The 15,644-nt window shown below is 45.2% G+C and overlaps 1 pseudogene; it reads left to right on the forward strand.

Annotated features, from left to right (window-relative positions):
- The first annotated feature begins 10,774 nt into the window (after positions 1–10,774).
- Positions 10,775–13,684, forward strand: LOC147242695 (uncharacterized; annotated as a pseudogene).
- Positions 13,685–15,644: the final 1,960 nt, after the last annotated feature.

The raw sequence follows: 15,644 nt of genomic DNA on the forward strand, positions 1-15,644 counted from the left end.
CAATGCCTATTTGTTTTAATGCGTTTGTGTTAAACGTGTCCGTTTCCTCTTCCGCAACAATGTGTGATATTATTAAACGTGTTTGATGTAGACGTAATTCGGGTTATTGGGGTGTCTGACCATATGCCCCGGTCAGGTGGCAGGGCTCCACCCATTTTTCATTTATTAGTATGGTTTAACCACAGTGGTTCAGGAGGTCAAACAGTCTGTGGAACCGGCCACGCGGTGCATAAGCACAGAGGATTGTGATCCTTATTTTCCTTATTGCTGGGAGAAATAATGGCTGATCGCAGCGGTAAGCAATTCAATATATATTAGCCACGTGTACATGCAGAATTTTTCTTCATTCCGGTTGAAATTGTTCCGATTGAAGAGTTTGGGTCAACTGTTTTCATGTGACGTGATCTATTCTGATCTGATGTTTCCATGTGCCACTTCATTTAATCGGAACAGCCGTTTTACTGCTGTGTGTCTTGTGCAGAGCGATGTTGGTTGATGCCGGCTTCGTTGAGTTTTTTGTGGACTTCTTTTAACAGTTCGGAATTTCTTGTTTTCCTGCCGTCTAAGCATACGATAATGTTCAGGTCTTTGAGAGTTTGTATTAAAAAATAAACTCTCTGCCGCAGACCAGTTCTGCGTGCACTGCTGCTCGGAAGCCGCCATTTTTATCAAGTGAGGAAACGTCACCGTGGTGAGGAAACGTCACTGTGCATTTACGTCAAGACAGAGCATGCGCAGAAAGAACACAGCTTCACTGCATTCCATTTCACCGTTTACATGATAAGATTTGACATCTGATCGGTTTGGGAAAAGGAATATTCTACCCCTGTGAAACCGTATGAAATTCCATTCGGTTTAGGCCTCTTTATTCGGACTCAGGTGTTTATATGGAACATTTTTATTCGGTTTGGGCTTCTAATCCGATTCTGATTGGAATATTAGTCTCCATGTAAACCCAGCTATTGTCTTCATATTTTACAGTAACAAATTGACGACTAATTAAGTCTAACCCTATCCCTATATTAATTAATCACTTATTTGTTTATAGACACCCCTATCACACCTGAGCGCACAAACAGGCTCAGTTTAAAGAGGAGACAATTGACCAGGGCGCAAAGGTGTGTAAGAGGGCTAAATCATCCTCTGTGTATTTAAAACACCCACCAAACAATTTAACACATTTAATTTTGAAAAAATACAGACCCTGTGAGAAGAAGCCATGCACAGCTGACAGAAAGGCAGTGAGCCCCAGGCATGTTGGTATGTAATTGCATACTTTTCAAACAGTTTTTATCGACATCCTCAGACTTAACAAGTTTTTCTTATTTTCATTTCATTGATCCTACACCAGGATTCCTACATATCCAGCAGGTGGTCAATATGCTTGAAAGACTCCCTATTTCCACACCTCACAACATTCAACTGCCCTTGACACCGGAGGGTGCTAGCGGGCCCTGGATTACACAACTGTCACCCACAGTGTTGGCACTGGTGGCGCTGGAAGACATTTGTCGGACCAGACCTACAATAGACAATTTTAAAGATCTGGAGGAAATCTTTGCAACAGAGTTCGAACTAGCACAAGCAGACACAGCGGAGATGAACCAGAGTAAACCCACAGACGAGGATTTAAAAGATCTGGAGGAAATCTTTGCAACAGACCTCGAACCAGCACAACCGGCAAGAGACCCTGAACTTTTAAATGTAGGGCCTTACACCACACAACCACCACAATCTGAATAGGTAATTACTAGACCTGTACATGAACCTGAAGCCGATGCTTGTAGCAGTATTAACACACCACACATTTCAAGACAAACTGGCTATGGGCAGGGGTCTGTGAGGGAGATTAGCCAATTTAATGCTATAGAACTGCGTCAAAAAGTTGATTTTAGGGATGTAGCTATTGACAACCCTGAATGTGCACTCACTTTTTTTAGAGACAGGCTCTCTGGAGTGATTGACAGCGCATTAGAAAGGTCACAACCTGGCAGTGTTTTAAATGTTGAGTTGAGAGGACCGTCCCTGGCTAGCGACGTGCAATGTGTATTACAATCTGACGATGAATACAACCAGGATAGGTTTATCGAGGCGGTTGCACAGGCTATTCAGAGTAATAATTCATCAGTGACTGACGGCGAGCTGGAGTTTGTTGTTACAGTTGCGCAAAACCACTCAAGAGCAGGGTGTTAACCCAAACAACAATGTAGAAGATAACAGCCTTTGCTTTTCACTATGCCTAGCACACGCTGCCGATGCCGCAGCGTCTGAACAAGACAAATGGTGCTTGCCACACATCTACACGCGTCGGCAGGTCTTGACCCCTCACAATCGGTTTTATTCACACACGTGGCCACATTTGAGGCTGTAATAAACGCCAAAATTGTGATTTACCACCACACAGAGCCCCATAAACGATTGCAATGTTTCCAGACTAACACTGCTCCTAATTTAAACACCATCTGGCTTTATCTACACAACAATCACTACTACTTAATCACCAACGTGAAAACTTTTTGCAGCACAGTGTATGTCTGTAATTACTGCTACAACACTTATGACAGTCCTCTAAGGCACAAATGTAAATATTTGTGCAATGTGTGCTTTACACACTGCTGCGAACAAGCGTCAAACACTTTCAAATGCAAGGACTGCTACCGCATCTGAAAATCAGAGGTTTGTTACAAAGCACACAAAGAGCACGATAAAACTCATGGCCAGATCCCCTGCGACAGCTTAAAATATTCATTATTAGGGAGACAGATGTTTCCAGGAAACAGCAAATATTTTTTAGAGTTGTTCCATGACGCAACCTCCGCCGCTTACAGGTACCTATTCATAGATTATAAAGCAAAGACCCCTGATCATTTGAGACTCAGAAGCAATCTTATGGCTGAGAAGACGGTCGTCTACGTGCCTCATGACGTTTTCACGCGTTCAAAGAAACCTCCCACTGCTCGAACTGCTATATAAGAATATGAGAAGGGTCATTGTAGCAAATTCGGGATCCGATCTCATCATTTTTCTGTGTGAAATAGTGCTTAATGTGCTAAATGGGAACATACCTCTAAACACTAGGCAATACAGACAGCTTAAGAAGAAAAAAAAACAGATCAGACTCATTGCAGACAAAAAAGTCAAACTCGTTAAAAAGAGAAAATCTGTAAACCAGTCTAGGAGCTTTTTCCTGCTGCTGTTAGGTGCTGCAATCCCTTTCATTGTTGACCTTGTCCAGAGAAAGTAGAGGGAGCCATGGAATATGCGGATAAAATGTATCTGGTTCCCCAACGTCAGCTGGATTCGTTGAAGCAGCAGAACACCAGCTCAATTAGAGTTGATGCACAAAACAAGCTGCACAAAGCCATGGCTGAGGCTCTGGATCAGCCAGGTGTGAATTTGCATGAAAAAGACAAAAAAATATGCATCTATCTTACAGAGATATCTGACACTTGTGAGACAAGGTGAGCACGAAAAGAATGTGTTGACTCTGTCGCTCCCTATTTCCCAAAACCCTGTTCAGGCCATTGCTCATGCTGAAGAGGGCGCTGTTGCCACATCTGCTGCACACACACCAGACACTAGAGACCGTGTAGTCTCAGATTTAATTAAACACATGCCGAAGAGGAGTCTGAGAAATGCGGAGCATATTTTGGCATTACTGACGAGGGCTCTAGACACTGTGTCGTGGTCAGACCAAGGGGAAATTATTCTCAATCATAAAATAATTAAAGGCTCACACGTGTATGATTTGATTAAGAATGTCACAGCTAGCCACTACGTGAGCAACTCGTCAAGACCGATGGGGTGGTCGACTTTTCAAAAAACTTTGGCTGATTTAAATGTGCCGCTTTCGGCGATACCAAACACTCATGTCCGCAGAGCTATCGGTGACATAAAACACGCAGATGATGTCGGCTTTACCTATTCAACACCTATTGTGAGAAGAGGCAGCAAGAGAACAATGTTGAGTGACGAGTGGGAGACCTATTGATGTTTAGTTATTCTTTTCTTCTTTTTTTCATTTTATTATTGTTGTCAATACATGCATTATACAGGCTTATTTTTAAAAAAGCTATTTGATCAATGTGGAAGTGCTAATGGAATTCATGTCTGCATTATTCTTTTCTTTTTTTCATTTTATTGTCATTGTCAATACATGCATTATACTGGCTTATTTTATTTTTAAAAGCTTTTTGGTCGATGTAAATCCATGATTTTTCACTTATCACACGTTCTGCTTTGTATGTTATTACTATAAATAAATGCTGGTGCATATGTTGTGATGTTTTCTTTGAGAATAAAATACGCTTGAGAGCATACTGATTTCTTGTGATTTTATTTTTTCATTTTCCACACTGCACACATGTAAAATCATGGACGTGGCACATGGCTACAGGTTTGATATTGTTTACAAACTTACACACCATAGCATCATTACGCAATAACGACAATTCTGCTGTGTACGGTATACGATCCTCTGTGGGCGAGTCCGGGATTAGCGCCAGTTATAGACGTGTTGTTTATGTGATTATGGCCATCTTTACGAAACAGGGCATTGCTAAATTGTGTGGTCAGGGTGTCCGTGTTATAATTGATTAAACATTCAATTATACCCCTGTATGGGTATGTGTTGGAGCTCTGTGTGATCAACCTATCCCCTATTTTAACATCAACTTGAGAAAATAACGTGCATCCGGGGTAGTTAATAAACCCCACGTCAGCCTGACCGTCCAGAGCCGTCCCATCCGGGTTTTGGATCCGCACTCGTGTGTAGATATATGAGTCATTAAAATTCACGGCGCATGCCGAAATATAGAACTCCAGGGGGCCATTCTCTGTTGCTGGGTTTACATGGAGCCTAATATTAGAATCGGATAAGAAGCCCAAACCGAATAAAAATGTTCCATATAAACACCTCAATCTGAATAAAGAGGCCCAAACCAAATGGAATTTCATTCGGTTTCACAGGGGTAGAATATTCCTTTTCCCAAACCGATCAGATGTCAAATCTTATCATGTAAATGGTGAAACGGAATGCTGTCAGGCTGTGTTCTTTCTGCGCATGCTCTGTCTTGACGTAAATGCGCAGTGATTTTCTCACTTGAAAAAATGGCGGCTTCCAAGCAGCAGTGCGCGCAGAACTTGTCTGCGGCGGAGAGTTTCTTTTTTAATAGAAACCCTGAAAGATCTGAACATTATCACACGCTTAGATGGTAAGAAAAAAAAGAAATTCTGATCTGTTCAAAAAAGTCGAAGTCAAGCTCAATGAAAACAGGCAGCACAGGCCAACACCGCGAAATAAAAACAGAAAGGCCCCCTTCTGTACGCCGTCTCCTCTTCCTTGCTTCCAGTAGAAGCGCCTTCATATCAAGCTTTTGCTTGAATAAATGTGTCAACACAATCGGAATGACTGTGCTGATCACACGATGGACCGCCATCAATGATCGGTCATGTGATGTTTACATCACTCTGCATGTGACACAGCCGTAAAACGACGGTTCCAATTAAATGAAGTGGCACATGTAAACAACAGATCGGAATAGATCACGTCACATGTAAACAGTAGACCCGAGCTCTTCAAACGGAATAATTTCAATCAGAATGAAGTAAATGTGGCTTGTGAGAGCTGAGACTGGTGCTACCTCCACATTTGTAGATTTCTCAATAGACGTCTGCGTGTATGGGACTGTGAACAGGTCGAGCTCGGTTTTCACACACTCTCCTGACTGGGTGTGAATCAGTGACATTTTGTTAAAATATGTCTCTTATTGCCGGTCTGCCACGAGCTGATGATGTTCTTCTCCTCTTGGGTGCTGCCTTCTTTCTGGAACGACTGTGTTTTGGCAGGTATTTTATTTCTTTTCTTCTTTTTAGGGACGGTGACACTGGGGGGGTCTTTTTCTCGGTCTTGCGCTGCGTACAATAAACCCATTTCCTTCCTGATGCCCCGGCATGGCACTTTCGCTATGTTTGAAACCACATCTCCCATAATGCCAGTGGCTGCTGTCTTTAAATGAGGTTTTGCTATGTTTAAACCTCTTCGCAGAAGCGGCAGGGCCATCCTGAATAAACTGCGAAACATCTCCCCAGACCGTTACCATATTGGGTGCTCGTCCCTATGAAACCCGGCATAGCCCCACCTGCCTGGTTCATGTAATATGTCATATATCGCCCATCGTCGCTCACGTGAGGGGCATACATGGCTGCAATCTTATTTAAAAATTGTTCTTCACAGGACTTAGGTGTAATTTCACGATCGCCTTCCTGTACATAAACGATATGTGCTCGTTTTGATGGTTTTTGAAAGATATCTCCACGTCGTCGTCTATAATAGATTTGGAGACCAATGTGTCCTCAACCAGCTGGTAATCCACGCTATCGCTATAAATAAAAATGTTGTATCGCCCCCCATGGAAGTCTGCGGGGAAGGGGGCTATATGTTTCATAGGAATAATTGGCAAATAAATCTCAAACTCCTCACCCGGGGTAAGACCCAGTATTTCAGCTAGTCGCCCGTGCAGCGTGACGGTGGTCATTTGAGTAGCATCTTGCGTTTTGTTTGTAGACAGTTCAAACCACCCGATGTAAACCCTATTGCTGATGTTGTTGTACGCAAAGTGTATAACCCCATATGTGGTGTGGGTGGCGAGCTTTGTGTTAACCTCTTTTAAAATTCTAAAGACTGAATCATAATGTCCCACTGTTAGCATAATGTCTTTTGATTCCACAGTCGTTGTCACATGATTAGTCATCGTCACGGTAATGACGGCATCAGAGGCAGGAAAACAAGCCCAAATCCTGGGGTATTCGACTTCAATAACACCCACCTCGTACGGCTCATTTAAAACAATGGCCAGTTTTGTCCTGTTGTTCCATATCTTGTTATGAGGATAAACGTGTGCTGATGCATTACTAGGCAGCATGATGTAGAACCCGTTCTTTTTATCCATCTCGTGGCGTGCCAGAATGCAGAGTGGTTAACACTGTGATGTGGCTCTGACATTTATGATACATCAACGATACCACGGGTGTCAACCCAGCTATTAAAGTTCTCAGGCCACCCCAACCACTTTACCAGAACCATGTTCTTTTTTCAAGGACAGTATTTTCTCAATTTTAAAGCTTTTGTTTTTAGCCACTATCACATGCTGCAGCTCCTGAGCATAAAATGTTCCTCTAACCGGCTCTCCCGCCATGTCTGTTAATCTGTATACAGGCGGGTCTCTGGCCACGCACTCTGTCACGGTAAAGTGTTCATCTGTAAAAGTCTGTTCATAACCCTTTCTAAACACGCCTCGCAGCTTTGATATTCGCACTGTGTCCCCCTACTTACATTTAAAAGGTGTGACTTTGGAATTTGGTCTTATTTTGTACAAGTTGTGAAAGACTATGTCCTCATTTTCACTGTTCACATCACAGGGAGCCATTTTAATTGATCTGTGAAAAGACTTGTTGTACGCACTGACCAGCTCCTGGATGTCACGTCCACATATCTCCTTGAATTAGCAGATGTTAAATACCTCCACATACGTGTCTTCATGGTTCTGTTAAACCGCTCCACAACACTAGCCTTGGTCTCGTTCAGGGTGGAAAAATGTACGATGTTATGTGTCTTCATCAGTCTCTGAAAGTGTTTATTATAAAACTCTGCTCCCGCATCTGTCTGGAGTTTTACAGGGACGCGTCCACTGCTCAAATGTCTGCAAACGCATTTGTCACACTTGCCCCGCTTTTAGATCTTAGACACCGGACCCATGCATATTTACTGAACACGTCTACACACGTCAGCAAATATTTCACATTGTTATTGTCTTCAGAATACTCGACCATATCAACCTGAAATTGCTTGTGAGTACCGCTGACCAGTACTCCATGACAGCGAAAGTGTTTAAAAGCCCTGGCGTGGAGTGTGTAGGCATCCTGGCCCACTAAAAAAGTTTTAACTGTGTCCAAGTCAGGTGTAGCAGCCCCTGTCTCGCTAGCTGCCTTACGCAGACTGTTTATACTCCCAAGACCCCCTGGGTGTGAGGGGTTGTAATAAATATTATGCAGTATGGTGTTCATGGTCAAGACAAACCGCAAAAGATCATGTGTTGGTTAAACATCATAGATTTATTTTAAAATCCCAACATACACACAGGTAGATACAATCTATAAAGACTAAAATTTTTAAAAAGAGTGAAAGATGGTTACAGCTTCAGATCAGAACAATTTTCGAGCAGCTGGTGGTTTGGGCTCCCATGTGTTTAAGATTTTCACCCGCTCGTCGCATATCAACCAGAAGTTTTCATGCTTGCTCACAGCGTCGTTCTGCTTGTCAAGTATGGCCATAAAGTTGTCAACCTCTAACAGTTAAGCCATTATAGATTCCACTACACCGGCGATTTTCACAGGGTCGCAGAGCATGCGTTTCAGAAACAGGTAACTCCTGATTGTCACCAAGAAGTTGTCGTTCCACAACATGTTCATGATGGTGTTGTATTTTGCTTGAAGAAAATACTCCAGGACTTCTTCCAGACAGCTGTGTTGACGCTGGCTCGGGTGGTTGACAAGACACCCATAACACTCATCTTTCCACACCTTATTCACAGTTCTGGTGAGCAGGTGGTAGAAGGCAAATATCACATGCTGCACAAGACGGGGTCCCTGGTCTTGAGGCATAAATGTCTCTACACTGTCCACATACACACCACCGTGAGTGGAAGTGTCTGCTGGGGGTGGGTTCAACCCCATGGATGAAGAGTCCTGGTGGGGGTTGTTGTTGTTGGATGGCGTGAGCAGCTTAGGTGTGAGTTCTGGTGAATACAGTCTGGAGACGAGGTGGATTTTGAGTGGTGTCTGGGTGTCTGTAAATAAAAGAAATGAGAGAAGAGAATTAACACATGAATCAAACACATACACAATGTCTACAAAAACCCCTGCCTTGAACAACTACCACATACCTACACAATGTAGGATCTTATTTATCAATGCTTCCTTGGCGGGGTGCAGAAAGCCGTCACATGTGTTATCGTCAGTCTGATTTGATACAGCATCAAAAATAAGGCGCTTCCTAACTCCTGCAAAAGCTGTGGCCAGTGGGTCCTTCTCGATGACTTCTTGTAAGGCATTAAACACCTCACACAAAGCTGGTCTGTCGCACCACTGTACAAAAGAAAAGTCTTCAAATTCTTTTGGGCCTTTTTTTGTTCTATTGAAAGATGTTGTCAGGTACAACACAGCACCATCGTGACAAGCTCTATATGATTTGGGTCTTGATGAGCTGTGCCATCGGGACATTTTCAGCTCGGTGTAGCCCATTATAGGGCTACTGTGAAACTTTGCGCACAATATATCATAAAAATGAGACCAATCACGAATAGACATGCCGTGTGCGACTCCATATGATTCAACGAATGCATCACCCACGCTCAGATAAACTTTACAGTCTGTATATTTAACTTTATACACATACCAAAAATCTCCTTCAATAACCTCCTCATACTTTCGCGCAGCTCTCTCATCTACCTGCTCCTTTTTTTGCATTTTGGCCCATCCTGTTCTACACGATGCTCTGACATACCATCGGGATGTGTAGCCATTTCTGGTGAGTCTGCTTTAGGCGTTGAAAAGTCTGATGGGATGATCCGATCGTGATGTGCGCACATAAATATCAGAAAAAACACAAATGTATTAAAACAAATCGGCACTGGGGGAAAACTTACCATTAACCAGAGTCGTGTCCATGATTTCGCCGGAAAAAACATGGGCGGGAGTCCACCGGTCTCCACCTTGGGTCAGAAACGCATATGATACAGCCAACAAACTCCGGGCGTATTGAAGTACTAACCCATAATCCCATATGACTAGCAGAACATGTCCAGGCATGTTTACGTCCTGCCACAGACTCCCATTGTTTGAGATCTCCGGAAGGAAACGGACACACCCCTTTTTAGCGTGGGGGTGCATGCGCACGAGGACGCGTATTCACATGCACACGCAAAAGTTTCCACATGCACGCGCAAAAGCGCCGTCTTATAAGCGTCGTTTATATTGGCTAAATAATATAAAAATAAACACTTTTGCAAGCATCCTTATAAGGGTCTTAATCCCTCTCAAGGTCTGATCCTAGAATTGCCCTGACATGAATCTAAATATTATCTATAACAATCGTTTCACAATTCTCCTCTCAAAACACTCATTAAAACTTGTGAACTGAATCAAATGAAATTCTGACAATTTTAGACACTTAAGGAACAATGTAACTACTGAGGTATGAATTTGCAACCATTCCCTGCCACCCCAGTATGGCTTGGCCTGTCTGTGCCGTGTGTGTGTATGTGTATGTGTGGACTATTCACTGCCCTGTGGTATATACAGTACATGAGGCACTCTGTCTATATTGTGGCTGAGACAGGGTTAGTAACTTCTGAAATTTATTACAAAGCTCACTGATTATGTTAACAAGAGAAATGTAGGAGAGTTGTAATGTACAAAGCAGAAGTCTTTTGAAGTGTTTTAAGTTATTTTGAGTGCATTGCAGTGTTGTTTTGAAGTGCTGCCGCTTGCTCAATTTGAAAATTTACAGCATTATGAGAATTGTATTGTTCCTGTGACATCTGTACACATAGTATCACAGATGGATTGTAATGGATTAGGTATGTGACATTTGTGACATTATATTTGTTTACATTATTATTCAATGTATACCTCAGAGTAGTCCAAGAAGATTGCTTGATTTGAAACATTTTGTATTCCTGTTCCCCCAAGCCAGCCCCTGGTGAAGGTTCGAATCAAGTGGCCACTGGCCTGTAAGACGACAGTTTAGGAGTAGTTTGACGAGGACATCGATAAAGTGCTTGGAGCATCTGCAAAGGGAGATGTGGATCGAAGGCTGCAGGCAATGACGACCATCATCTTTAGTCTAGCCCAGGAGAGGTTAGGTGCAGAGGAGAAGAGATCAGCTCGGAGACCCTATGCCATGAACCAAAGGGCTGCCGAGATCAGCAGAATCTGAGTCCCCCCGGCAGGGCTGCGGGCCCTCTTGAGGAAAAGGCTGATGACCCTGCGCAGAGACGAGTGGCACCGAAGGTGTCAGAAAGAGAGATCCAGGAAGCAGGCTGGATTCATAGCCAACCCCTTTGGCTTCACGAAGCAGCTGCTGGGGCAGAAATGGGATGGGAACCTGGGCTGCTCCAAGGAGGAAATAGACCTGCATCTCCACAACACATACAGTGATCCTTGCAGACAGGAAGATCTGGGCCAGTGCGATATCCGTGTAGAACCACTTCCTACCAAGGATTTCAACACTAAGGAGCGACTTCTGAAAGAGGTCCAGGAGGTTTAGAAGAAGGCCAGAGTGAGCTCAGCCCCTGGACCAAGTGGTGTCCCGTACAAGGTATACAAGAACTTTCCTCTGCTACTTAAGCGACTCTGGAAAATGCTTAGGGTCATATGGAGGAGAGGGAAGGTGGCTCAATAGTGGAGATTCGCTGAAGGTGTCTGGATCCCTAAAGAGGAGGATTCCAAGAAGATCGACCAGTTCAGGATAATCTCACTGCTGAGCGTGGAAGGAAAGGTCTTCTTCACCATAGTAGCAAGGCGGCTGGCGGACTTCCTCTCCAGTAACAACTACATAGACACAAAAGGGAGGTATCTCAGGAGGGCCAGGGTGTCTAGAACACACTAGAGTGGTGACTCAGCTCATCCGGGAAGCCAGGGAGAACAAGGGAGACCTCACTGTGCTGTGGTTAGACCTAGCCAATGCATATGGCTCCATCCCACACAAGCTGGTCCAGACCACCATGGCCAAACATCATGTGCCGCACCACGTAGTGGATCTGATCCTGGATTATTATGACCAGTTCAGGATGAGAGTTACAGCGGGAGAAGTAACATCAGAGTGGCACAAGTTGGAGGTGGGGATAATCACAGGCTGTACCATCTCTGCAACCTTGTTTGCGCTGGCAATGAATATGATTGTGAAGTCTGTGGAGCCGGAGTGCTGGGGCCCACGGACCCATTCAGGGACACACCAGCCCCAATCAGGGCGTTCATCGATGATCTGACAGTCACCACAGAGTCTGTGCCAGGATGCAGGTGGATCCTCCAAGGGCTGGAGAGACTCATCCGTTTGGGCTCGGATGGGATTCAAACCAGCCAAGTCCAGATCTCTCGTGGTGAAGAAGGGCAAGGTCACGGACAGGTTCCGTTTCAACATCAAAGGGTAAATGATACCATCAGTCTCGGAGAAGCCGGTGAAGAGCTTGGGCAAAGTCTTTAATTGCAGCCTCAAAGACTCCTCATCTGTCCAGGCAACCTGCCAGGAGCTGGACAGCTGGCTCAGAGCAGTGGATAGATCTGGCCTCCCAGGTAAGTTCAAAGCATGGATATACCAGCATGGTATATTGTCAAGGTTACTCTGGCCGCTACTTGTGTACGAGGGCCCTATCTCCACTGTGGAGACCCTGGAGAGGAAAGTCAGTACCTGTCTCAGGAGATGGTTGGGGCTGCCCAGAAGCCTCAGCAATATCGCCCTCTACGGGAACACCACAAAACTCTGGTTGCCCCTGAAGTCCTTGGAAGAGGAGTTCAAGGTGACACGGACACAAGAGGTGCTGATGTACAGAGACTCAAGTGACCCAAAGGTGACCCAGGCAGGGGTGGTGGTGAAGATCGGAAGGAAGTGGAGTGCCCAGGCTGCTGTGCTGGATGCAGAATCGAGACTGCGCCATAGAGATCTGGTGGGAGTGGTGGCCCATGGCAGAGCAGGCCTGGGGATGTTCCCAACACCACCTCAGCACAGGGAATGGAAGGGGAAGGAGAAGCGCAGGCAGATACAGGAGGAGGTCAGGACTGTCATGGAGGAAGGAAGGACTAGCAGAGCGGCTGGTCAGGGGCAGCAGGGGGCCTGGACCAGATGGGAGCATGCCATGGACCGTAAAGTCACCTGGGCAGATCTCTGGCATCACACAGCATCAGCTTCCTGGTCCGGGCAGTTTATGACGTTTTACCTAGCCCAGCGAACCTCTTCACCTGGGGGAAAGTGGAGATCCTGAACTGCCAACTGTGTTCAGCAAGAGGCACTCTGGAACACATTCTGAGCTGCTGCCCAAAAGCACTCGGACAGGGCCGTTACACCTAGCGCCACAACCAGGTGTTGAAGCCGATTGCAGAAGCCATCAGCGAGAGGATCAGTAGCTCTGGCCGAGCGCGCAACAACACCTGCGTAATCACTTTTGTCAAAGCAGGGGATCAGCCAAAGGCAGGTCATAAAAAGCCACCAGTCGGGATCCTGGCAACAGCCCAGGACTGGCAGCTCTCTGTAGACCTGGAGAAGCAGTTGAGGTTCCCCCAGCACATTGTCCGCTCTGCCTTGAGGCCAGATATCCTTCTGGTTTCAGAGAGCATGAAGAATATCATAATCATGGGGCTGACAGTGTCATGGGAGGACTGCTTGGGGGAGGCCCATGAAAGGAAGAGGACCAAGTACGAACACCTGGTCATCGACTGTCATGCGCAGGGCTGGAAGGCAAGGTGCATGCCCATCGAAGTTGGTGGTAGAGGATTTGTGGGGCACTCACTCCACAAAGCCCTAAGTGCCCTGGGCATCACAGGAACAGCAAGGAGCAGAGCCATCAAGAACGTTACCGAAGCAGCTGAGAAAGCCTCGAGATGGCTCTGGATTTGGAGAGGAGAACCATGAAGACAAGTGAATGCCACCTGAACACAAGTCATGGTCTGATCAGCCGTGGCTGGGTCGCCTGAGTAGGATGTCTGATGTTTGAAAGACCCGAAACATCTGATGATCTCAGGTAACATCACTGATGATGTGTTCAGGTGCATCAGAAGAACCTGATGTATTCAAGAACTGTATCATTACAGGTATGACAGGAAGAAAAAAAATTATAAAACAATCAGAGATCCTCTTCACCTATAAATATTTAGTTTTACTCAGTCTGTATTTGGGGCGGCACAGTGGTGCAGTGGTTAGCACTGTTGCCTCACAGCGACAAGGTTCCGGGTTTCGAGTCCCAGCTCAGGCACTGGATCTTTCTGTGTGGAGGTTGCATTTTCTCCCTGCGCCTGTGTGGGTTCTCCAGCTTCCTCCCAAAGTCCAAAGACATGCAAATGGGGACTAGGTTAATTGGGTACTCTAAATTGACCGTAGGTATGACTGTAAGAGTGAATGGTTTTCTGTCTGTATGTGTTGGCCCTGCGATGGGCTGGTGACCTGTCCAGGGTGTACCCTGCCTCTCGCCTGAAAGCCGCTATGATAGGCTCCAGGCCCACACTCCACCCCCCCCCCCCCCGACCCTTAACAAGATAAGCAGAAGAAACTGGATGGATGGATGTATTTGGGGCTGAGTCAATTGTGAGAGCAGGGCTTAGGCTGATGAAATTCCTGACACATACAGTACCACAACAGACTCATTCAGTAAAACAGAAGATTCTTTAAGAGAGAAGGTGTGATTGTGAGACGTCTTTTTTGTTTGTTTGTTTGTTTTTTGTGAATCCTAAACCCCAATCCCCCACTGCCCTTAGAGAACGTAGTCCCTTTAGCCTGTTCAAAGTGGAAATATTGTACAAATTTTCAGCCTTGTTATCTGTCTTAAAATTTACAGAAATGGAATTGGGGACATATGATGCCACCATTGGGCTGGCAGCATAGGTAGTCACAGCATTGTTAAATACGTAAATTCTGGACTATAAGCCGCGATTTTTTTCGACGCTTCATGCCCCGCGGCTTATACCCCGGTGCGTCTTATACGAGGATTTTACCTTCACCCTGGGGTGTGGCGGGCAGCGGCAGCGGGCAGTAATTCCCTATTGTTCCTGATGGTAGCTCCAAGTACCGTACTTAGGGAAATTCCTAGCCAAATGTTATGGTAATTTCTCTAAGTACTGTACTTCGAGCGTCCAGTCCGTGCCGCGGTGCAGTGTAAAAAGAGCATCACACGATATTTTCAGTCATTTGTACTCACCCTCAAGACGGAGAGCAGAAGAAGGAATGCTTATGATGCAGCTTTCAAGTTAAAGGCAATCAATCTGGCGGTTAAAGATGGAAATAGAGCTGCAGCACGTAAGTTTGGCATAAACGAATCGATGATGAGACGCTGGAGGCGGCAACATGACGAACTGACCCAATGCAAAAAGACGACAAAAGCTTTCAGAGGTCATAATAGCAGATGGCCCGGACTTGAAAACGCTCTGGAAGACTGGGTCAAAACGCGAGAACGGGCGGCCGAGGTGTTTCCGCTGTGCACCGCGGCTTATTTACCGGTGCGGCTTATACGTGTACAAAGTTGATTTTTTTCCCTAAAATAAGCATCTGCGGCTTATATAACGGTGCGCTCTATCGTCCGGAATTTACGGTAGTCATCTGTCATGCCAGAGCAGCTCACTGAAGAAACATAGGCTATTGTGTTTCCACAACACACATCTGCTGTGAAACGAAATTACATCACATGCCAGGGTGACATCATGCTGATGCATCATTTTTACAACAGCAACGACCTTTTTTGAAAGGCAAAAATAAATAAATCAATAAATTGAGCTGTCTAAATTGGAACTCTGTGTTTTCAGCAAATTTTCAAGGCAGTTTTACCAAATCCTTTTCAACAGCACATGGAGTGTTTTCACTGAGTTAGCATGTTCAATGTTGC

Source organism: Aulostomus chinensis, chromosome 20 (genome assembly GCF_037954235.1).
Source record: "Aulostomus chinensis isolate RoL2024-O1b breed Wild chromosome 20, RoL_Achi_v1.0, whole genome shotgun sequence".
NCBI lineage: Eukaryota > Metazoa > Chordata > Actinopteri > Syngnathiformes > Aulostomidae > Aulostomus > Aulostomus chinensis.